Here is a 25,520-nt window from a genome sequence, read left to right on the forward strand (position 1 = left end):
ACCAAATTTCTCACTCAGTAGCTCCATTTAGAATTCTAGTAGACTTCTCAAACTTAATGTATGTTAAAACTCTCCCAAACTAAATAATTGACCCAGAAAAATCCCAAATGTGCTCCTTCTCACATTGCCCATCTCAGTTACAGGCAACTTCATTTCTCGGTCTACCAGGAGAATTACATCTACCTTCAAACATGTCCAAAAAATAAGCACTTCCCACTACCTCTGTGTCTTCACCTCCATCATTTTACATGAATTATTTTAATAGCCCCATTACCTACCACAGTTGATTCTTTTGCACAGAAGCCAGAGAGGATTCTTAAAAACATAAGTCAGGTCAAGTTACTTCTCAGCTCAAAACCCTCCAGTGGCTTCATATTGCTTGTAGAACAGAATCCAAACTCTTCACCATGACGCTACAAGCCCTCCATGGTCTGGCTCTTGACTGCTTTTCTGACCTCATTTCCCACCACTCCCGCTCACACCCTCACCAGCTGTTGCACCAAAATTCTGCTCTTCATTGAACATGCCAGGCTCATTTCTACCTGGGAGTCTTTGCATGTGCTGGTTGTTCTCTAAAACACTCTGCTCTACAATTTTCATATTCTTGCTCTATTCAGGCCTCAAAATCCTTCCCTGATGACCCTATCCAGAACAATTCTTTTCTTCCTTTAGAACTCATTTCTTCCTAGTGCTTATCACTACGTGACCTGTATGTTAGTCAGTGCCCAGTCAAGAGACAGAAACAACACCATATATTTAAAGAAGAGAATTTTAATATAAAGAATTTTTAAACTAGTAAGAGGCAGTTAACTAATAAAAGGGGTAAACGAGGACCCTGAGGATTCTAGATACAGCCTATGCAGAAAGGTAGCGACTACCTCTAGGCTGAAACAGTATCAGAGCTAAAGGCTAAGAGGGCTTCCCTCTTCCTAGGGCTGGGATTCAGACATTTTCAGAAAGGGCACGGCTACCAGAGGAACATGTAACCTATCTGTAGCCAGGAAAATTTACCAATGGGTATGAGCTATTACTGGTCTTTAGAAGTCTGCTCTTGTCAGAGGGTATGGCCAGGCCTGTGCTGCCTGCCATTGCTGGAGATTGGACAGACCAGAACCCATGAGAAGCGGCCATGGTGGGGACAGCTTGACCTAAGGATGCAGCTAGAACTCATCTGTAGGAACTGCTGGGCTTTCTCATAGAATAATAGTAATGGATTACAGGAACTCTGAAAGGAAACATCATCCTGCCTTATCATATTGCCCTGTGACATGTATTAATGAGGTTTAACATTTTGAAGCTGGAAAAAAGAAATGTTCACAGTGTCCAGCTTTAGCTTCCTAAACCTAGATAAAGAAGGGAGGATTTGGAGAGACAATAAATTGATAATTGGGACAACAGGTTGCGTATTAATCTGTTTATTTTTCATTTCCTCCCCCACTAGAATACAAGGTCTTTGAAACCAGGGACTCTATCTTGTTCTCCTCTGTGTTCCAGCATTTAGTACAGGTCCCAGTGATGTAGCAGGAAATTTAAAAATGTTAAAAATTAACTGAAAATAGAAATATATAGCCTGGCTCTTTTTTGAAGTCTTTTGTTCTTTTTATTGGATGTTCCTAGCATACTTTTCCTTTTTTTGCCTCTCATACCCCAAATTACCTCGATAAAGCCTGATTTTCTGACTCTTGGGTCATGTAGGTACATCACATGCTTCAAGGGTGAACACAGGTCCTGAGCCAGTTAATCACTGTATCCTATCCTTTAGCCAATGAGATTCAGGCCCAGATGTGTTCTAGAAGCTGTTAGTGAAAAGAAGCCCTATATTTTGGGTTTTTCATGAAAAGGAAGTAAGTCTGGGTTTGCTGGCAGAACCCCCAGTCATCATGAGGGCTTGTCTGAAGTGAGAGCTGACTCAGATAAGAGCTAAGCAGAAAGATGGAGAGAGACAAGAACCAAGTGACATCATCTGAATCCCTCACTCCAGCCATCCACAGACTTTCAAGTTACATTAGCCAATAAATATCCATTTTTGCCTAGTCAGGGGTTTTGTACTAGTCAGGGGTTCTTCAGAGAAACAGAACCAATAGAATACATATAGGTATATATACATATAGATATATATAGGTATATGGAGAGATTTATTGTGAGGAATTAACTCATTATATGATGTTGAGAAGTCCCAAGATCTGCAAACTCGAAGCACAGGAATGCCAGTGATGTAATTCCAGTCTGAATCCAAAGCTCTGAGAATGAGAGCTAAAGATGTAAATCCCAGTCCAAACACAGGAAAAGAACAGGTACTAGCTCAAGCAGGCAGGCAGGAAGCAAAAGGGGAGATTTCCTAATCCTTCAGTCTTACTATTCTGTTGAGATCCTCAGAGGATTGGATGATGCCCACACACTTTGGGAAGGGCAGTCTACACTACTGAGTCTGCCAATCTCATCCAGAAACACCCAGTGTTTCCTGACTCACTGTGTTGTAGGTGGAGCCCCTAAAGGCTCTCCCCAGTGAACCTTCTGCAGGCAATTCTCCCCCTCAGACTCTGTGTCCAGGAACCTAATCTAAGAAAGGTGAAAAGAAAAATACATTAAAAGAGGATAAACAACATGAGTCTTTTCACACAAAAAAGTAAAAGATGGAAATGCACCTATTATAGAGCCAAAAAGTTCTGATTTAGAAAACAGTGGGCAGGATACCCTCTAAACTATTGACTCTCAGTCAGTTCAGTTCAGTCGCTCAGTCGTGTCCGACTCTTTGCGACCCCATGAATCACAGCACACCAGGCCTCCCTGTCCATCACCAAGTCCCGGAGTTCACTCAGACTCCCGTCCATCAAGTCAGTGATGCCATCCAGCCATCTCATCCTCCGTCATCCCCTTCTCCTCCTGCCCCCAATCCCTCCCAGCATCAGAGTCTTTTCCAATGAGTCAACTCTTCCCATGAGGTGGCCAAAGTACTGGAGTTTCAGCTTTAGCTAGTAATAGGATAAAGAGGAAATGGGAATCTTAATATTTTAAAACATAATATTTTAAACCTGGATCCATTCTCCCCAACGACTTATAATACCAAAACACACTGCAAGTGAATTAGGTAACTGAAAACAACAATAAAACTGAAAACATTAAGTAGATGATGATAGATATATAGATGGATAAATAGATGATAAGGAAGGCATGAAAGGAAGAGAAAGAAAAAGGAAGAAAGGGATGAAGGAAGAGAGAGAGAAAAAAGAAAGGACGAAGGAAAGCAGGAAAGAAAAGAGGAAATCCATATACATATATACATTCATCTTAGTGGTTCTGTTTCTCTGATTGAGTCATGAATGATACATTATTGAATTGATTTGAACTACACTGAAATCCTAAGCATGGGGGCTTAAGACTTGAAAACTTGAAAAATTAGTGACTTTAAGAAGAGAGAGAAAATAGTATAGATAGATCTCACATTAGTCTGCATATCTCCAAATGAGAACAATGAAAATGACAACTCCCCTGGAAATTTTACAAAGGATATCAGAGAGAAGGAAAGACACAGTCAGTTTCATAATTTCAGATTCTACTGTCACTTTAGTTAACTCTTGACTTCTGATTCCACCTTTTACGTTCCAGGCATTGAACAAAAGGAAAGGGAGACAATTTGGCTAGATAAGATCACTTGTTCTAGAAGCATCTAGGACACCAGATTTTTATGTTTAAAATTTACTTTCTTTGATATATGTTATTTATTGCTTTAAAATATATACATATATTACATTTATATTTTCCTAGAGAAGTTGAAGTTACAGCTAAAAAGAGAAAAAGAATTTGCATCTTTACACAGTGTATAACATAATGAAACTGTGCCCATCAGGTTTACTTCTGATTCAATTTCTTCATAACATCTATTTCCATTGAACAAAAATAATATGCTGTCATGTATCTGGGACACACTCACACTTTCTATTTTCATATTAACAGCATAAAATCTGTCATTGTTAACTTGATATAACTGCCACCAACATCACCTCCAACACATGGACATGCATATTGCAGACTCACAATTTCATCTATTCTATACTTGGAATGTTCTACAAAAGTCAACAGTTTCTCTCACTCCTTTCAACCTGTTTTCAATCTTATAACCTGGATACAAAGTGAGGTTTTCATTCAAACAGACACAATAAAATGTCTATATAATGAGAAACAGCACCTTCATTCTCTTCTATATTTTGCAGATTCTCTACTATGAGTAGGTTTTATTCTTCTGGGGGCTTCCCAAGTGGCTCAGTAGGTAAAGAATCCACCTGCCAATGTGGTGAGACACAGAAAACGCAAGTTTAATTTCCGGTCAAGAAGCTCCCCTAGAGGAGGGCATGGCAGTGCACTCCAGTATTCTTGCCTGGAGAATTCCATGGATGGAGAATTCCAAGGACAGAGAAGCCTGGAGGGCTACAATCCATAGGGTAGCACAGAGTCGGAAATGATTGAAGCAGCTTAGCATGCATGCACATTATTCTTCTAAACCAAAAAAAATTGGCTTTTTAAAACAAAACAATAAAATTCTTGTCTCTAAATTGAAGGGGAAAGTGATAATGAAAGAGAGACTTTTAACAAAGTAGACACATATGTTCAAAACTGAAACATCTTTTACAAAATCTCTCTTGATTAGGGACATTACACTCTAAACCATTATTTCTATTTGTTATAACCTACATATCCATTTTGTATCATATGATTTAATATTCATGCTATTTTGTGTGTATTTGTGGATATATATACATACATATGTTAGATATACATATACTTGTATTTGTTTTGTATTATACATGTATTTCTGGCTATACATTTTATATATATATATATATATATATATATATAATATTTACAATTAGAAATTTCTAACTGTATCTTTTATTCCCTAAATATAGAAAGGGAAGAAAATTATTCATTTACTATCCCTTCTTGCTATTTCTTTCAGGATTCTCTATAATCACGGCAAACACCAATCCTAAATTTTATTTCCTTTTCCACTTGTATTTTTAGTCTTTGAGTTAACTTCAATATAAGACACCCAAGCCAGAAATCCACAAGTTATCTTATGCTCATTATGAAAAGGCAAAAAGATAAGACACTGAAAGATGGACTCCACAGGTTGGTAGGTGCCCAATATGCAAATGGAGAACAGTAGAGGAATAACTCCAGAAAGAATGAAGAAATGGAACTAAAGCAAAAACAATGTCCAGTTGTGGATATGACTATTGATGGAAGAAAGTCCGATCCAATAAAGAGCAATAATGCATAGGGACCTGGAATGTTAGGTCCAAGAATCAAGGTAAATTAGAAGTGGTCACACTGCAGATGGCAAGAGTGAACAATGACATTTTAGGAATCAGTGATTAAAATGGACTGGAACAGGCAAATTTAATTAAGATGACCATTATGCCTACTACTGTGGGCAAAAATCCCTTAGAAGAAATGGAGTAGCCTTCATAGTCAACAAAACAGTCCAAAATGCAGTACTTGGGTGCAATATCAAAAATGACAGAATGATCTCTGTTTGTTTCCAAGGCAAACCATTCAATATCATAGTAATCCAAGTCTATGCCTCAATCAGTAAGGCTGAAGAAGCTGAAATTGAATGGTTCTATGCAGATCTACAAGACCTTCTAGAACTAACACCCAAAGAAGATGTCCTTTTCATCATAGGGGACTGGAATGCAAAAGTAGGACATCAAGAGATACCTGGAATAACAGGCAAATTTGGCCATGGAGTACAAAATGAAGCAGGGCAAAGGCTAACTGAGTTTTGCCAAGATAATGCACTGATCATAGTAAACACCCTCTTCCAACAACACAAGAGAAGACTCTACAAATGAACCTCACCACATGCCGAATACCAAAAGCAGACTGATTATATTCTTTGCAGCCAAAGATGGAGAAACTCTATAGAGTCAGCAAAAACAAGACTGGGAGCTGACTGTGGCTCAGATCATGAACTCCTTATTGCCAAATTCAGACTTAAAGAAAGTAGGGAAAACTACTAGACCATTCAGGTATGACCTAAATCAAATCCCTTATGATTACACAGTGGAGGTGATTCAAGGGATTCAATCTGATAGAGTGCCTGAAGAACTATGGATAGAGGTTCATGACATTGTACAGGAGACAGTGATCAAGACCATCCTGAAGAAAAAGAAAGGCAAAATGGTTGCCTGAGGAGGCCTTACAAATAGCTGAGAAAAGAAGAGAAGTGAAAGACAAAAGGGGAAAAGGAAAGATATACCCATTTGAATGCAGAGTTCCAAAGAATAGCAAGGAAAGATAAGAAAGGCTTCCTCAGTGATCAATGCAAAGAAATAGAGGAAAACAATAGGATGGGAAAGACTGGAGATCTCTTCAAGAAAATTGGAGATACCAAGGAAACATTTCATGCAAAGATGGGCACAATAAAGGATAGAAATGGTATGGAGCTAACAGAAGCAGAAGATACTAAGAAGAGGTGGCAAGAATACACATACACAGATAAACTATACAAAAAAGATCTTCATGACCCAGATAACCACAATGAGGTGATCACTCACCTAGAGCCAGACATCTTGGAATGGGAAGTCAAGTTGGTCTTAGGAAGCATCACTACAAATAAAGCTAGCAGAGGTGACGGAATTCCAGTTGAGCTATTTCAAATCCTAAAAGATGATGCTATTAGAGTGTTGCATTCAATATGCCAGCAAATTTGAAAAACTCAAAAATTTTTTTGAGTGGCCACAGGACTGGAAAAGGTCAGTTTCATTTCAATCCCAAAGAAGGTCAATGCCAAAGAATGTTCAATATACTGTACAATTGCACTCATCTCACACAGTAGCAAAATAATGCTCAAAATTCTCCAAGCCAAGTTTCAGCAGTAAGTGAACCATGGACTTCCAGATATACAAGCTGGATTTAGAAAAGGCAGAGGAACCAGAGATCAAATTGCCAACATCCGTTGGATCATAGAAAAAGCAAGAGAATTCCAGAAAAACATCTACTTCTGCTTTATTGATTACACCAAAGTCTCTGACTACGTAGATCACAACAAACTGGAAAATTCAAGAGATGGGAATACCAGACCACCTTACCTGCCTCCTGAGAAATCTGTATGCAGGTCATGAAGCAACAGGTAGAACTGGACATGGAACAACAGACTGGTTCCAAATCAGGAAAGGAATACGTCAAGGCTGTATATTGTCAACCTGCTTATTTAATTTCTATGCAGAGTACATCATGTGAAATGCTGGGCTGGATGAAGCACAAGCTGGAATCAAGATTGCAGGGAGAAATATCAGTGACCTCAGATATGCAGATCACAGCACCCTTATGGCAGAAAGCCAAGAGGAACTGAAGAGCCTCTTGGTGAAAGTGAAACAGGAGAGTGAAAAAGCTGGCTTACAACTCAACATTCAGAAAACAAAGATCATGGCATCTGGTACCATTACTTGATGGAAAATAGATGGGTAAACAATGGAAACAGTGGCAGACTTTATTTTCTTGGGCTCCAAAATCACTGCAGATGGTTACTACAGCCATGAAATTAAAAGACACTTGCTCCTTGGAAGAAAAGCTATGACCTAGCTAGTGAAGTGATAGTGAAAGTCGCTTAGTCGTGTCTGACTCTTTGCAACCCCATTGACTATATGGTCCATGGAATTCTCCAGGCCAGAATACTGGAGTGGGTAGCCTTTCCCTTCTCCAGGGGATCTTCCTAACCCAGGGATCAAACCCATTGCAGGCGGATTCTTTACCAGCTGAGCCACAAGGGAAACCCACGAACACTGGAATGAGTAGCCTATTGCTTCTCCAGTGCATCTTCCTGACCCAGGAATCAAATTGGGGTCTCCCGCATTGCAGGTGGATTTTTTACCAACTGAGCTATGAGGGAAGCCCACCTAGACAGCATATTAAAAAGCATTATTAGAGATGTTACTTTGCCGACAAAAGTCTGTCTAGTTAAAAGCTAAGTTTTTCCAGTAGTCAGGTATGGATGTGAGAGTTGGACTATAAAATTGAGCACTGAAGGATTGATGCTTTTGAACTGTGGTGTTGGAGAAGACTCTTGAGAGTCCCTTGGACTGCAAGGAGATCAAACCAGTCAATCCTAAAGGAAATCAGTCCTGGATATTCATTAGAAGGTTGGAAGATACTGAAGCTGAAACTCCAATACTTTGGCCACCTGATAAGAAGAACTGCCTCTTTGGAAAAGACCCTGATGCTGGGAAAGATTGAAGGCAGGAGGAGAAGGGGATGACAGAGGATGAGATGATTAGATGGTATCACCATCTCAATGGACATGAGTTTAAGTAAACTCTAGGAGCTGCAGTCCATGAGGTCGTATAGAGTCAGACACGACTGAGAGACTGAACTGAATTGAACTATCCTATGCTCTTGCTTGGAGAAGGCAATGGCACCCCACTCCAGTACTCTTGCCTGGAAAATTCCATGGACGGAGGCGCCTGGTGGGCTGTAGTCCATGGGGTCGCTAAGAGTCGGACACGACTGAGCGACTTCACTTTCACTTTTCACTTTCCTGCATTGGAGAAGGAAATGGCAACCCACTCCAGTGTTCTTGCCTGGAGAATCCCAGGGACGGGGGAGCCTCATGGGCTGCCGTCTATGGGGTTGCACAGAGTCAGACATGACTGAAGCAACTTAGCAGCAGCAGCATGCTCTTGCTTTCCATATCCTCTCTGCTGCCAAATTTGCAAATTCTTTCCCCTAAATTTCTCTTGAACCCAATTCCTCTTCTCTATCCCCTTTGCAAACACTTTGATTCTGGTTCTACTATTTGGAGCTGATTCATTTCATGGACTTTCATAATTTGATTACTGGGGAGTCCAATTCATTGAGGTTTAAACCTGAAAGTGTTTTATATCTTCCAGTACGTGTCCTTAGCTGTGCTTTATTTAGGTCTCTTTTTTAAACCAGGTTTCTATAGCTTCGTTTGATGTAGTTACAAAAACTAGTGTCATCATCTATTCATTCTGAAAGTTCTAACCTCAGACTCCACGTAGTCTGTCACCTCTCCACCTTCATTGCTACACAGAATCTGTATCTCCAACAGCTTGGAGAAGGGGTGGGGGGTGTGACGGTATCCTGTCTTTACTCACATTCTTCCTTTTAGTCATAGGCTCATTCAGTGTCTGGAGGAGGAAAGAAGTAAAAGGGAAAGTCAGAAACATCTCCTTACTAAAACGGGCAAGAGAACAGTCTTCTCCTTAATGAGATGTGACTGCTGTCCAGTGATGGAGAAGGCGATGGCACCCCACTCCAGTGCTCTTGCCTGGAAAATCCCATGGATGGAGGAGCCTGGTGGGCTGCAGTCCATGGGGTCGCTAGGAGTCAGACACGATTGAGTGACTTCACTTTGACTTTTCACTTTCATACATTGGAGAAGGAAATGGCAACCCACTCTGGTATTCTTGCCTAGAGACTCCCAGGGATGGGGGATCCTGGTGGGCTGCCATCTATGGGGTCACACAGAGTTGGACACTACTGAAGTGCCTTAGCACCAGCAGCAGCAGCTGTCCAGTGAGGCCAACACTGGGTAGTGGTTGTCCTCTATGAGATCCAGCCTGCCTCTCCAGTGAGCCCCAGACAGAGTTGTGCTTCCTACATTTCTCCCATGTCTTGGCTCTCTACATGTTAGTGATCCCATCAAGACAGTGCTCCATTCTCATCTTTGCAACACAGACAAATCTTACACAAGCTGACATGTGCAAGCCCCATCATTTACTCCTACTTCAGAAACTGAGAACCTGCAGGCCCATCCTAACCTCTGTCCTCCTGGCAGTTCCCCACCACACTGTCTGTCTTCAATTCTCTTTTCTTTAGTCTAAGTGGCACAAGATTGTTTCAGTAAATTCAGTGGCCAACAAGACGTTCAATGGGGGAATAAATATCAGTCTTCCGTTCTGTGTATACCCCCAATATTTAAGTACAATTCTTTTGGAGTTTGCTCTCCATTCCCTTGGATTTAGGGAGGGAACAGCCTTCCTCCAAGAACACTGCACTTCTGCAAAAGCATCCAAACTGCAACCTAGCAGTCTGGGAAAGTGGAGTGTAAGAGAGGGGATATTGGCAATAGATGGTAGAGCCAGTTCTGATTTGGCTATGCTCTCTAATAAGCCCAACTGCTGGTAATCCTTTAAATTTGTAGAATGAAGTTCTTAATGTTTTGTTTCAAATTCAGACTATAGTCACAACTTCTGTACTCAAGGGAAAAAAAAAATACACTTAATGTCCTATTGCACTCATAATTGCTCCTAATCTACTACCTTTTACTTGCTCCATTCATCATTTATTTCTGGGAAGTTGTGGAAGAATCTAATCTCCTAAAAACCGATTTTCTGAAAGCCAAGTGACCAAATGACCAACTTATCAATTTTTTTTGTTCAATCATTTACCAAAAGCTTATTTTTGAGAAATTCATTCACCTAAAATCAACTTGCTCAAGGCCAGTTTGCTGAAAGACTGTTAGCCAAAAGAAAACTTAGCCAAATTACAGATTTCCCAAATATTGTTTTCTGTTCTCTACTTTAAGTTTATAGCAAAGTTATTTGGAAAATTCAACAACATTTAAGGCTTTTTTTTTTAGTTTAAGTTTATATTTCATTTTAGTTTATACTTAGTTTAAGCTTATATTTAACTGTTGTTCTTTCACCCAGTTGATTAATGTAGTAGGTTTGTTAACTCCTCACTGGATGTCAATTCTGCATACAATTCACATTGCAAATGCTGAAACTTCTCAAATTTTTAAAAAACTTTTACATATTTTATTGTTCTTTATATAACTTTTTTTTATAAATATTTTTTTCTTTCTCTTTTGTTTTTTAAATGGTGTGATAACACAGAAGACTTGGAAAATACAGAACAACATTACATCTAGTACCACTACATGCATATACTTTGTTACTTCAGTCATGTCTGATTCTTTGCAACCCTATGGACCATAGCCCACCAGGTTCCTCTGGCCATGGGATTCTCCAGGCAAGAATACGTCACAATTATTTTTTTAAGTAGATAAATATTTTTAGTTGGAGTTTCAATATCAAACTCTCAAAAATTAATAGAATTAATAGACAAAAAGTAGAAGATATAGTAGACCTGAAAAGTACCATGAACCAATTCAACATAAAGATTTATACAGTTTACACACAATAGCAGGATACAAATTCTATTCAAGTTCCCATAGACTATAAACCAGAAGACACTGGAACATATCCAGGAACATAAGGTGTAAAAATTTTCATAGTCTAAAAATATTGAAATCATAAAGACTTTGTTCTTTTATCACTGTGAAATTATGTTAGAAATCAATATCAAAAGATATTTTAAAATAATCCACATATTTTCAAGTGCAGTCTGACATTTACCAAGAGAGATCTTTGATGTAGCCATGAAATATCTCAATTTTTTGAAACATATGCAACGTATTCTTTGAGTTGAACTTGATAAAAGCATCTGTAAATTCTGAGACGTCCAAAAGGCAATGGGCTCTATCCTATATGTTTTAATGAAATCCATTTGATTGTTTATAAAATTCTTGACATTAAGTTATGCACTGCAGTTGTAATTCAAAACACAGTAACAGTGTGCATTTCCAAAAGCCAGAGATCAAAAGTACAGAAAAATCCAGACATTAATAAGCTTTTCCTGGCCACAGTGAAATATTTGCCGCCAAAGTAAAGCTAAACAACACTAGAAATTCACAGCAGTCAAATATAATTTCACAGAAATCTTTGAAAATGGTTAAAGCCACTCTTTTCCAGGGGAATTGCCTAAAACTTAATAAGTAGTTATAAGAAGTAGCTTTCTATAAACTTGTGAGTCGGGTAAATTGGACATTTTATGACATCAAATTGGGCATAACAATAAAGTATGCAACTCACACCAGACTTGATGTTGGTTTGAAACACTGGATTATAGCCACACTGCTTGAGAAGGACGCTTCATCGTCAGCCAGTGTGAGAATGAGGGTTGGCTATATATACTGAGAAAGCTTTCTTTACTCAGGAATATATATCCTGGGTGTATACAAATGAGAGAAAAATACTATACGAAGTAAATTATGTGCAAAGAATTACACGGAGAAGAATGGGTAGTCCGTGGTGGCCAAGAGAGACCTAGTGGGAGCAGAATATTGGGGAGGTAGAAGGAACAGAATATTGGTAGCATCTAGCAGAATTAGTTGGATCAGATTTTTCCTTGGAGAAACTATGGGGCCAACTCCCCTTATAGGCTTCAATCAAATGGGGATAAAACCATTGCTGATAAAAGCAATAATATAATAATTAAAATACTAGCTACTGTGTACCCAAAGTCAACTAAGTACTTGGTATTGGCTAGGGGAAAAGCAACTAAAGCTTTAAAACTCCCCAACTTTAAAAATCTATAATGCTCAGCCCCACAAAATAATACCAGCTAACTGTATATCCCTCTCCATTACTTTCAACAGTCCTGGGAAGAGGGGTGGTAAATTCTTAACTCTGTGGTAGACATTTGGTGTCTATAAGGTAAGGAAAGAAGGGACAATACAAGATGAAATGGAAAACATGACACACCAATGAGGATATTTTCCACCAAAAGGGAAAGAAATGGGAACTTAAGCAAATAAAATCTCAGGGCAGATGAGCTCAAGGAGTATATTTGATGCACTTTTAATATTAAGGTTATCCCACAGACTTCTGCAATGGTAAAATAAGATGAATGTGGGATTTTCCTAAAGTGATCAGTATCCTGTGATTTGTTTTCCTGTATGCCACCAGTAGCTGTGATGGACTAAAGTATATCCACAAAGCCTCAGAAGCTGGGCGCTACAGGGTAGGCACTGTGCCAAGGTACCCAACCCTAACCCTAAAATAAAAATACTCCTTTTTGAAACTTCTCTATTTCTTGGTTCACCAAGAATCATCACAATAGCCCTGGGAGGCTGTGTGACTCCAGTTTACAGACAGGAAAATGGGACTTGAGAGCACTTATTAGACACATTGCTACAAAATGATACTGACATGCAATGGTGCTTTGCTAGTTGGCTGCATCAATTGCATCGATTGTTTGATGCGATAGAACTCAAAATAATGAAAACAAATAGGATTTGTCCCTCCACCCTTCCCATATTTATCTGGGTTTGATTTATTCATTTTCCCTGGGCCTTAACACACTTCTAAGTTGGAAGTTTCAATTTGTATTTTACATAAAGGTCACAATCAAAGCATTTTCTTACTTCTTTTTAAACTATTTGATATTTCTAGATACTTCAAATATTACTATATATCCTAAGTATGAGCTATCAGACTTTGTAATGCATACTATTTTTTAAATAAGAACAGAAGAAAGGAAGGAAAGAAAGGGAGGACGGAAGGAGTTAGAGAGGGAAGGAAGGAGGAAGAAAGGAAAGAAGGGAAGAAATTCTCTTAAATAATGACAGGACTTCTTGGAGAGGGCAATGGCACCCCACTCCAGTACTCTTGCCTGGAAAACTCCATGGGTGGAGGAGCCTGGTAGGCTGCAGTCCATGGGGTCTCGAAGAGTCAGTCGGACATGACTGAGCGGCTTCACTTTCACTTTTCACTTTCATGCATTGGAGAAGGAACTGGCAACCCACTCCAGTGTTCTTGCCTGGAGAATCCCAGGGACAGGGGAGCCTGGTGGGCTGCTGTCTCTGGGGTCGCACAGAGTCGGACACAACTGAAGCGACTTAGCAGCAGCAGCAGCAGCAGCAGCAGGAATGAGGAGACCCAGCACAGACTCGGCACCGTATTGAAGATCTCACTGCATTTATGCAAGATGCTAGAGTGACATCAGTTGCTTTCTCTGCTTTACAAACTGTAGTCTTTGAAATCTCCCTCGCAGATCTGGGTCTTCCCCTCCATGAACCCTGGGAGGATATGTTATCTGCTCACTTCCATACTTGGAGGGAAATGTGCAGCTACATGCCAAGCCTAAGTAAAAACTGGTCTGTAAAGAAGATCCCATGCTGGTGCTTAAAAGAAACCTGTCTTAGTAAGCAGTGTTTCTTAACGTACTGTTGGGGAAATTGTTCATGTTTCCATAACTTTCCCCTCAGATTAATTCCATTTCTTCTGATTCTGTTCTCAGAATACTGAATACAGTGGTAATACTGCTGGTAACACTTTGGATATATTCTATGTATTAGTCCTCATCTGACAATAGTAATATTCTTTCTACATTAGATATATTACAGTTCTGGCAACTTAAAGTAGCTTTGTTCCTTTGTAAAGATATTTATTTCAAGGTGATTTTTTTTTAGCTGAAAGTGTTAACCTACGACTCTGAAAATCTCAGGCATAACTGTCAAAATTTAATAAACAGTTAATTGTACTGCTATAGTTGAAGAAAAGACATGAAAAAATAGTCAAATGAGGTTAGTAAAAAAATTCCAAAGCATTCGTTGTTTACAAGTCTTACTTGATCATTAGGGTTATAGTTCATATACATCTTATTTGTTTTTTTCTGTTTTATATGAATTGTTTCATCCGTTTTTAAAGGAGTCAGAGATCGAAGGAGAAAAGGAGGGAAATGATTTTTTTTAATATATTTTGTGTATGTGTCACATAAATTACAAAACAACATAAAATTTGGTTTTTAAAAAATAAACACTTATCTGTGAGAGTTTTAAAAGAGTAAATAACATCAATATTTCAGTGTCAAGCCTAATTAATTGGAAGCTTTTCTCCAACTTATTTTTTAGAAATATAATTCCTTGTCATAAAATTGATATCATCACCACTTCAGGCAGAGACAAATCTGTTTCCAACATGCTTCCATTTTACTATAAAGAAAATAAATCCAAGATTTTTCATTTTCTCTTTTTTCGCTTTTTAATGTTTGTTTTTCTTTTCTTTTTTTCCTTTCAAGAAATACAATACAGTGCCTCTGCTTATGAGAGATGCCTGTCATTTTGGTCTCTTTAGTCATTGTGATTACTTTTATGGCTTTATTTACACATCTAATGGTACTCAACTATTTTTTAATATTATAATGTTCAGGCCCCTATCCTTTCTTTGGCATTCACTTCATCAATTTGAAATGGACGCATGGAGGGAACTCGGGCTGTTTGCACACCCAGAAGCCACCTTATAACTTCCCACCCACAACTAGACCCTCTCAGGAAAGCCTTGTAGTATTGGCTTTGGCCCTTGGCATCATTTGTCCTCTACAAGGCCAGAACTTCTGGTGAGCATCAAATCTTAAAACAGCTCCTACCAAACAAAAGTTACTCTGGTGACTGTGATAGTCACTCAGGACTGAAAGTAGGCAGGTGCTTGGCTGAGTCAACATCCCTTGACTCTCCCTGCCATGTGGCAGACTCCCAGCAACAGCAGGAGAGCCATGAGTCTGTGTTTGTGTGAAGGAAAGGGAGAGAAGAGAAAGAAAGTGTTGATCCAGACTGGCCAGTTGATGAGAGAGAGGCCAGTTGATGATGAGAGAGGCCAGTTGGCAATGATTTTGCCATCCAGGTACCACTTGATTTTGACATCCAGGTACCACTCGAAAGATTCTGTGATATGTCCTTGCTTTGAGCACTGTTAACAACCCTACTGACTGTGAGTTAATATATGCCCAAGTGGTGTGAACCAGTTTTAGTTGGTTTTGGTGAATATGAACTCTTCAGAAGCTTCCTGAAAGGTTAGGGTTAGCTTGGACCAGTTAGATAGGGTTTGCCCAACTTCTGAGTGATCAAGTCTTGATTGAACCAGGAGGACATGAACAGACTGGTCAAAACCAAAAGAATATCAGCAAAATAAATATTTTCCAGTTTAAATACAAAAGTAATTAAGGATATTTGCTGATCATATTCTTTGATATATGACAGTACTTCGTGAGTTATAATTAGATCACCAGTTTTGTATAATAAAATTTTTAAAATACCATCATTGGTTGTAAAATACACATTATTTGCATTGAATTTTGTTTTCTTATGGTCATGATTCAACTTCTGTCTCTTTTTTATTAAGTAATTACTTAATTAAGAGGTGCCAAAAAATGGAGTTAATATGTGTACACTGTAGTCCCAAAACTTTGTTTTGCACCATTCAACTGGCTGATTAACTTGCCTTTTTGTAAACTCTAGTATATTTCTAAGACACTATAAATAATCATGACAATATCTAATAAAAATAGATGTCATATCACAAAACCACAGTAGAGTTTAAACTTAGTTTAGCAAAATCAACAACTTGCTCACAAGACTGATGAACTGCAGTTACGTGTTTTTAACAAAAGCATTTCTAGCAACCAGATAAGCAAGTGTCTTCCTGACATAGATGGATGATAGCACATGTGCCAGAAGCCAGTGGAAAATAGGAGCTGTCATCTAGAAAATGACAGAGCCATTTCGAGTCCCTCTAGATTAGCACTCCATCTTCAGCTGAGCAGATATACTGTTAGCTGAAGGTCTATTGCCAACAAATCAGAAGCAAGAGGGCAAAACCCTATCCCTTTGAGATGACTGGAATCATCAGAGGCTCAGAGGCAGCAATGCACGTGATGACCTCCCAGCTTTCTGTAAGGTTTCTGGCATAAGAAACAAAGCCAATAAAACTTCTACCATTTGCTCAGCAAAAAATACAAATTAATCTATTCACCCTAGAAATTTCCCAGTGTTCAAAAACAGTGTAAGCTAGTATAAACAGATTGTTTTTAACACCCTACCTTATTCAAAAGTGTCTTACAGATAAGAACCTGATTATAACATCACAAGCTTTGCTGCTTATCTTTATTTAAAAAATTAAGTATTCAGAAATTCATCTTCTTAGCCTTGTGTCACTAAATAAATACTGACTGGCCAGTATCTCGAGAGGCAATTCTGAGGTTAAAAGGAAGGTCCAGAGTGCATTGAATTTAGCAAGGCACATTTTTCAAATGCATTTTGCATTTGAGTTTGCATTTTGGTAAGGGCTTCCCTGACCTGTTTTGGCGCCTCTAGGGGCCATCCCTTTGTGACTGAGCATAATGCTGCCCTCCACATGGTCCTCTGGCAGAGAAGGAACACTGCTATCCTGTTAATGCTTGGTTCTGCATGACACACTCTTGATGAAGCCATTCTTGTGACTCTGGGCACAGCAAGCTTGGGCATGGGCAGACTACTGTCTCATGGTCAGCGACTGGGGCAGCTGTGAGTACTGAGGATCCAACTCCGGTACCATAGGGGAGGTCAGATCAGACCTGTGCATGAGGGTGGTCTACACGTCTGAGAATGGAAATCTCCAAGGGACAGCAATGGACATATCAACAGTTTTGATGCAAAATAATAACTGCCTTATACACATTTTTCTCCATGGCTGAGGTTAGCAAAAGAGAGGGGGAAAAATTATTTTAAAGTGCTTGGAGGCTAGGAATAATAAACAGTCCAGTCTCCTATGGGAGAAATTATTTCGTTTCATTCCTGAGTAGTTGCAAAGGCCTTTTAACTCTACCTTGCTGTGACAGGGGTGACAGTTTGGGTATAATTTAGAACTCTCTGGAATCTCCTTACACCTATCAGGCCAAGAGTTGCTCACAGATAGTTCTGTTAATACCATGAGCCAGGGAAAATCCAATTATATTGAGGAGGCTACCTAAAGAAAAAAATATTCTTCCAACTACTTATTTTATCTATATTGACAAAATAATGTCTTCCATGCAATGGAAAAGAAAGAAAATTCCTATTTCTGTGGCATTATAATTTGATTTCAGGTCTGTTGGGTCATATCACACAAAAGCCTTCTTTTCTCCTCCCTCCCCCACTCTTTTCTTTTCGTCAATGACATTCCCCATGATGTGCATTCTGAAAGAATAGCTACTGCTTCTCTTGTCAACTGGGTTTTGTCAGCTCGGAACACAGGGTCTTGCTTTGCCATTTCCAAGGTCTCTTTGAAACCTAGGATCACAGCTGGCGCTTCAATCAGGAGTTCACACCGTGAAGAAGCTGGCAGTGAATCCTCCACCAAGTCTGTGCAAGAGGCATCATCTCTTTCCCAGCACACTGGAATACACCTTTCATTTTCGCACTGAGAAAGACTGCATCATTCACGAGTCTTTCTTGACAAAAACAATAATAATGTCCCAGCCTCCTAAGGGAGGAAAACATTTTGGGGTTTAAACTAAAGTGACCTTAGCTTGTCAGAATGATTTGGCTTTAAGAAATGCAACAATAAATCCGTTTTCTATTGTGGCTTTAAAATCTGGTATAGTAATAAAATTAAGGACATCTTAATTATGTCTATCATGAAAAAATGTATCAGTAAGAATATATAAGGAGAGGGATTTTTTAAGAATATGCTTATATAATGGAATTTATAGTATTTCCCCATTTGTAGCATGGTGTGTCTTTGTTTCTTATCATTTTCAGGGTTAGATTATAATGGAAACTTTTTAAGATAATGTTTTTAATGTTTAAGAACTAATTTATATATGGAGAATGAAAATGAAAGAAAACATTTAGTGGCTCTTTACCAAGAAAAATATTGGCAGTGCTAGGCAAATGTGCTATTCAGATTTATATTTCTAGCTGAAATCATGAACATTAGCAGATAAATCTGAAAATGGAAGCAGAATATGGTCATAATAATTATAACTAAATATTTGAAGTAAAATTCTTCCATTGTTGTTTTTGCAAGTTGTATGGTTTCATTGCGGTACATGTTTAACAATTAGTGTTCTAAGTTGTAACTTATTCAAAAAAAATAAGTCTTTAATTATTAATACAGACTGAATCTGAATATGCCAAATGAGGCTGAAAAGTGGTAGATTAAATGCCAAAAAAGTCACTTTGTCCTCCATTATCCGAATACAATTTCAAGAATCATGTTACATGGTTAAACAGCGTGTAATCTACTTGCCTCTAACAAAATCACCATCTTTTAGGAAAAACAACCTTTCACATTCTACGTCTTCTATTCTCAATCAAATCACAGCCCAAGGTTACAACATTCATCCAGCATCTTATGGGTAAGATCCATATTTATCCATATTTATTGGGTAATTACTCTTATTATTAATGTTAAGTGCAGCAGAAAATGAGCATTCTATGTACCATAACTTTTGTGAACATAGATGTTTTTCCAATGAAAGATGACTATTTTTTAAAGATACTCTAACTATTACCAAATACATGTTTCTGTATCACCACATCTTAAACTAGACCAAAACCAACAATTACAAATATAATCAGAGGTACTAAGTTAGTAGAAAATGGAAAGTTATTGTTTAATGGGCATAGAATTTCAGTTTCACAACAAGAAAAAGTTCTTGATTTCTGTTATATTGAGTTGACCAAAAGTTTTGTTCAAGTTTTTGTATAATGGACAAATTGTTTAGCTAACTCAATACAACAATATGAATATATTTAATGTTATTACAGTATACACTTAAAATAGTTAAGATGATAAATTTTATGTTATGTATTTTAACATGTTTGTTTAATGTATGTTATAAATTTTTACCACAATTTAAAAATTTGTAAACATAATCAGGAGAAACATTCTCCTTCAGATCAAGGAAAATGAACTAGGTGGGATTCATTATCTTCTTGCCAAAAACCAGCTTTAAGTTATATGAAGCAGTTACAGAGCATGTTGGTTAAGCTGCCATAGGGGTCAAGGAAAACAAGAAGCAAAGAGAAGATGATTAATGCCTTTGTCTCCTTGAATAATCTTGCTTTGTGTAGAATAACTGAAATTACCTTTCAGAAAAACCCCTCACAATGATAAGTGTGGCTGGGGAACCTGTGAAAAACACTGTAACTAAACAAGGCTTATTGATCCTTGAGACGATCATTGCTTAGATATTGACAACAAGGCCAAGGTTCTAAATATCAGACATACAACAGGGAAAAGAAACTCCTCGGATGAAAGTAAAGAAGAAGGAAATAAGATTTGTTGAGCTTGCATTAAATGCTTTACATGTGATATTTCATTTAATCCTATAAGGTAGGTACTATTATCCCAATATTTTCAGTAGGAGAAATTGCATCTGAGAGGTTAAGGAAATTGTCCTATTTTGTCCAAATAGTATTGATATCATTAGAAGGGGAATGCTAATTCACAGAGTCGGATTCAGTCTAATCCTAATTTCTCTGTTATACCATTTTGGAAAGTCGGGAGTGAAGTTGAGGGTTAGAGGCATAATTAGCATATTCTGTCACTCTGGTACTCTGAATGATTTTACACGCTGTGTCCATTTACGGTTCCTGGTTCCTGGGAATTGGAGACTGCCTTCTTTAGTGATTATGCACCCCTCTCTCCTGATTAACCATCATGTCAACATCTATCCTTTTGATGACTGACCATCAATAGAGTAATCCTTAGACACAGACGTATGAACAAGATCAGGTGCCTGCCCTCAAGAAGCTGGTGGGAAATGCTGACAGCTAATAAGTATGCTAAGTACCTGCTACAATGGGGGTGTATGCATAATTCCACTGGGGGAAAGATTAATACACAAAATGGAGGAAGGAGTTAGTAGAAAAAGAATGGGTGGGATATAGGATCTACAACCCAGAGCAATGAGAATGACAAAGGTGTGCTCCATCCTCCAGCTGATCAGACCCATCTGATCAGATCAGATCAGTCGCTCAGTCGTGTCCGACTCTTTGCGACCCCATGAATCGCAGCACGCCAGGCCTCCCTGTCCATCACCAACTCCCGGAGTTCACTGAGACTCACGTCCATCGAGTCAGTGATGCCATCCAGCCATCTCATCCTCTGTCATCCCCTTCTCCTCCTACCTAGAATATAAGGCGAACATTATCGTTAACTGCAATTGACCAAATGACAGATCAAGAATATCTTATATCCTATTATTGAGGACTAAATATAGTTCTTAATTAGGAACCAGATGTGTGTGTGGAGGTAGGGGAAAGGGAAAGTAAGAAGGGGATTGTGAAATAAGACCATTATTTGTGAAAATCAAAATTTCTTTAATAATTTTGAATGGGTATAAACTGATGGTATTCTCTTTATATACACATAGTAAAGGCGTGGCATACCAGACAATTAGAACTTCATTCTTTCATCTTCTTTCATGAACTGGAAGTTCATCTTCCAATTTTGTATTATTTTATTTATAAAATCATATAATGTATTACATAATTTTTCTATCAATTTAGTTAGATCACCCAAAAGGATTACCTGTAACACTCCAGACACATAATTTGTTGGCCATATGTGGGAAAGCAGTTTTTAAACTCCTGGTATTGCCTGGACATTCTTTGGATTTCTTGCATCTTATGTTCACAATCTGTTACAACAGAAACACTGAAAGAGGGCATGTTGAATGTGGAATATTGCTGTAGAGAGCCAGGCTAAAGCAAACTCCATGAGGTATTTTAGTGGAGGATGCGGGAAAACAACAAGGAGAAAGCCAATGAGATTCACAAACTATAATTAGCTCCATTATATGACTTTTAACTGAATTTCTAACAAGCTGTTTAAAGAATGAGGACCTTTATGAGAAAATGTCACACACCCCTTTTTGGTCACTGTTATTGGGTGTTAAATGTAAACTACATTTACAAGTCCCGTGGCTATCAAATTTATTTGCTCACAACACAGTTTCCTCAGCATTGTTTGTTATCCAGGAAATTTCACAGCCTTAGAGGACCCAGACTTCAAAGTCAAGGAAGTGGATTTGCGGCATGAGGCCTGGGGACACCAAGGGAGACTATTCGTCAGTGTTAGAAAATTACTAGATTTCTTTCTCTTTTTTTTTTTATTTTTTTATTTTTTTTGGAGGGAGGGGTATAGGCATCATTTTTTTTTAACTACAGGATGCAAATCAGAATTAGGTATCTGCCCATAACTTTGAAAGCACATGTGTTCACTTTCAAACATGTCTAGATCCTAGTTTATCATTTCATAAAAAGTTTAGCCTACCAGACAAAACACTGTTTTATCAGTTGTTGATGGAAGAAGCCTTCCCTTGCTAAACATTGTGCAGTACAGCAGTGTGACCCCCAGGTCATGGAATAACACTGGTGTGCTCATGCTTGCAGGAGCCCTTTTTTTTGGTAAGTGGCACCTGCTGTGAGTCTCTCCTTGTAAATACTGAGTGCCTGCAGCAAATCACAGATGTTTTATGCACTAGAAAAAAACAGGAAGTAATCACTGAAAAAAAAAAAAAAAAAAGAAACAGTGTGGAGTAGGTTGGAGCAAGGGGAGAAAAAAGACTCCTTTACATTTGAGAGGATGTTTGGGGAAATGGATTTAAAATGCATAATGTGAGTACTCTTGTTGTGTGGCTCAGTTTGACCCAGGCTCCATCACAGTCCAGCTGAGAAGGCTCAGGCCTTGTAAGGAGAATGGGGCATTCTTTACATAAGCTGAGTGGGAAAACATGCTTAAAAATTCGTTTATATTGTCTATAGTGAGTTGGAGTTCTTAACTTTTTCAGTTGTCCTCTTTATTTTATGGCATTTAACTGTTTCATAGAACTTAACAACACATTATTTTATTATGAAAATAAATGGTTTCATTTTGGTGCAAATCTTTCTTATTAGCCAGGGACCACTTCCTGTTACACCTCTCTGGGGACTATCCCCACCACCTCAGTTAGCTTCTTTCTCCTGTCCTGAACATTGACCACTGAGCCTCAAAAAATGAACTTCATGCCTGAGTTTATCTTGTTTCTATTATCAGCTTATTTTCACTGTATTTCAAAGCCCTATAATAACATTATTTTGTAGACTTCTAAGTAAGTGGCAACAAAGAAAATATTTGTCTCTTCTCCATTTCCCCAACAATTTCTGGACCTCATTTCAAACAGATACATGTTGTCTGAATGGTAATGTACTTTTCTTTCTTCCAGAGAAACCAAAAAATGTTGTTTGTTTTCACAGGATTATTTATACTTAACACGTTTACATATTAAGTCACATTTGCTCAACTTCTTAAATGACTTCTCTATTTTTTGAGCTCTCATCACATTAAAAATCTACCTCTAATGAATTCTTTGGAGCCTTTTTTTTTTTTTTTTTCATTTTTATTTTAATATTTGACAGTTTCTTTGTAGAAAGGAAAGAACATTTGAAATGATATTGGATATTTTGCCAAGTCTGTCAATGTGTAGCACTTTCACTTTCTCAGCTACGTCTCATTAAAATTGTATTCTAATTCTGTCTTAACTTGGTCTCTGTGCTTCATAAGTCATTGCCTGCTCATTACTTGTGGTGTGGGAGATGAAATTTATTCAAACCCAATAGCCAAGATAAAGAATTGAAAGGCAGGCAGCTGGGAGAAATCAAATTAGCCTGTGTTCGTACCTTTCTGGCTGAATTTTTGCATCACCACCCATTATGCCACACGTCAGTTTGCATTTGTGACACTATCTGTGTTTAGTTTATAGATTCCTGTTAATATGATGTTCTTAGAAATGCAGAGATTCTCCCTCCTTTTGTTTTTGTCTTAGAATTAAAACATCCCTGAGTATCTGGGTTGATAAAGAGGAAAACATGATTTTCTACAGTTTTGTATAATTATAGGATCATTAAAATTGCCCCAAAGATTAATTGTTTCATTGTGTTACAATTCATATTGGTGAGTCGTACAGAAAAGAACATTAGTGACAAAAAGTAAATGTTATACCCTCAGAATGGTTTGAGGGGAAATGGATTTAGAATGTAATATGACTTACAAGCAATTTCACATGGAATCCAAGAGGGAGCTGTGCTTTCTAACCTAAACACTCCATCTTGAGCTTTAAATGTCATGAGAATACACGGTGGAATTCCTAATTTTGAATACAGAGGAGTTTTTGAAGAAAATTGACTAAAAGTGTTGTACTTTGCCATTATAAAATTGAGTTGTTAAGGAATTATATGGTCTAATTACTAAATTTGGTATTTTTGACTACTTTGATTATGAGCAGATATTGTCATTAGCTAGCTAATTAAATTGACTGCAATAACAAGCAGTAATTTAGAAATATGTTCTAAATTAGTTTCTATATGAAAGCGAAGTCTTTGTTGATCTGTGTATGTGATTAATGTCAAGTGTCATGAATTAGCTGAGGGATTTCTGTGTAGAAATATATGCATTTATAGAAAAGAAAGATTTATCTACACTGAAAGTGAAAAAAATGAATCTTGATAGGTGCCTAAATATAAGTACTGCTGCATTTTTTTCTGATTACTCAAGGAAAATATAAGAAGAACAACACATTTCCTAGAAATGTGATGGTTAGGTTTAAATTAGGCTTAACTATCTATACATATAATGCATATGTACAGTGTGCATACCCAACCTAGAAACTTTGCAAATAATATATATACATTTAAATTTAAAGAGACAGAGCCTGTCAAAGTGTATGTAAGATGTGTGGACAAATCTGTCAAATCCATTCTAGTACAGAATTACAAAATATTTTATGTGACTAATAAATTGTGCAGATAAGCAGTGGACCATAGTCATAAACAAATTAGCTTTTAATGTAGGTATTTTCTGCTGACCCTCTTGAAAGCATTTATCATGGTGCATTTGTATTTGCTTTTTATGTCTTTCCCAGTGTGATATTTGGTTCATAATCTTGGTCATGCTTTTACCTATTAACATTTTGTAAACCACCTAGCAGAGGAGGAGGTAGAGTTATAATCTAGGACTAAACTGGAAATGAATAGACCACACACCTGGTGGCTCAGATGGTAAAGCGTCTGCCCGCAATGCCGGACACCCGGGTTCAATCCCTGGGTCGGGAAAATCCCCTGGAGAAAGAAATGGCAACCCACTCCAGTATTCTTGCCTGGGAAATCCCGTGGACAGAAGAACCTGGTGGGGCTATAGTCCATGGGGTCACAAAGAGTCAGACACGACTGAGCGACTTCACTTTCAAACTGGAAATGAATAGACCACACAGACCTAAACTCTGGCATGATTTAAGAGATTTTGTCCAAAGAATTATAAAATTAACTGTTATGTGCATATATGCATACTATGTAAGTAAATCTCAAACACCCAAATTTATGTGGCCTTACCCAGATCCATTCAAGCTTTACATATCTCCCTCTATTTCTCCCATCTTCCCTACTCCAGGCCCTTGAACTAAGCACATGTCTTAGTCCTTAGCTTGTATGGCCTCTACCAGGCAAGTAAAACTTCTGATAGAAATGTGGAAACTGATTTGTTATTCAGATAAATGATTTTTAACACCAAGTTTGGGTGTGTATAACCATTCAATTTGTAACTTAAGCCACATAATTTTACAGACTAAAGGGCTCTGCCAAGAAACATACTGAGAAAATGGACCGTATGTTCCTGCATATCCAAGCAAGACTTTGATCTGTTTTTTCATTAGCAAAACATATTTTCCCTTTCTCAGGCTATAATAATCTGGTTGCCAATCATACTTAAATTATTTTATTCGATACCTTGATTCTTTAATTAACTGGACATTTTCATAGTAATAACAGTTACACCATCAGCACTGTTTGAAAGCAACAAGGAAAAAGTGTTCCCACTCCACGGTCCCAAGTTAGCCAATTCCTTCTCACCATGCTGCTGCTAAGTCGTTTCAGTCGT

General features: G+C 38.0%; 1 long non-coding RNA gene across 2 annotated transcripts in view; it reads left to right on the forward strand.

Annotated features, from left to right (window-relative positions):
- Positions 1-25,520, forward strand: part of LOC139184119 (uncharacterized) — a 347,246-nt gene that overhangs the window by 311,545 nt on the left and 10,181 nt on the right. For both annotated transcript variants that reach the window (XR_011567591.1, XR_011567593.1), the window contains exon 3: positions 18,877-18,960. This is a non-coding gene — a long non-coding RNA (uncharacterized lncRNA). The remainder of the gene's footprint in view (positions 1-18,876; positions 18,961-25,520) is intronic.

This window comes from Bos indicus, chromosome 7 (genome assembly GCF_029378745.1).
Source record: "Bos indicus isolate NIAB-ARS_2022 breed Sahiwal x Tharparkar chromosome 7, NIAB-ARS_B.indTharparkar_mat_pri_1.0, whole genome shotgun sequence".
NCBI lineage: Eukaryota > Metazoa > Chordata > Mammalia > Artiodactyla > Bovidae > Bos > Bos indicus.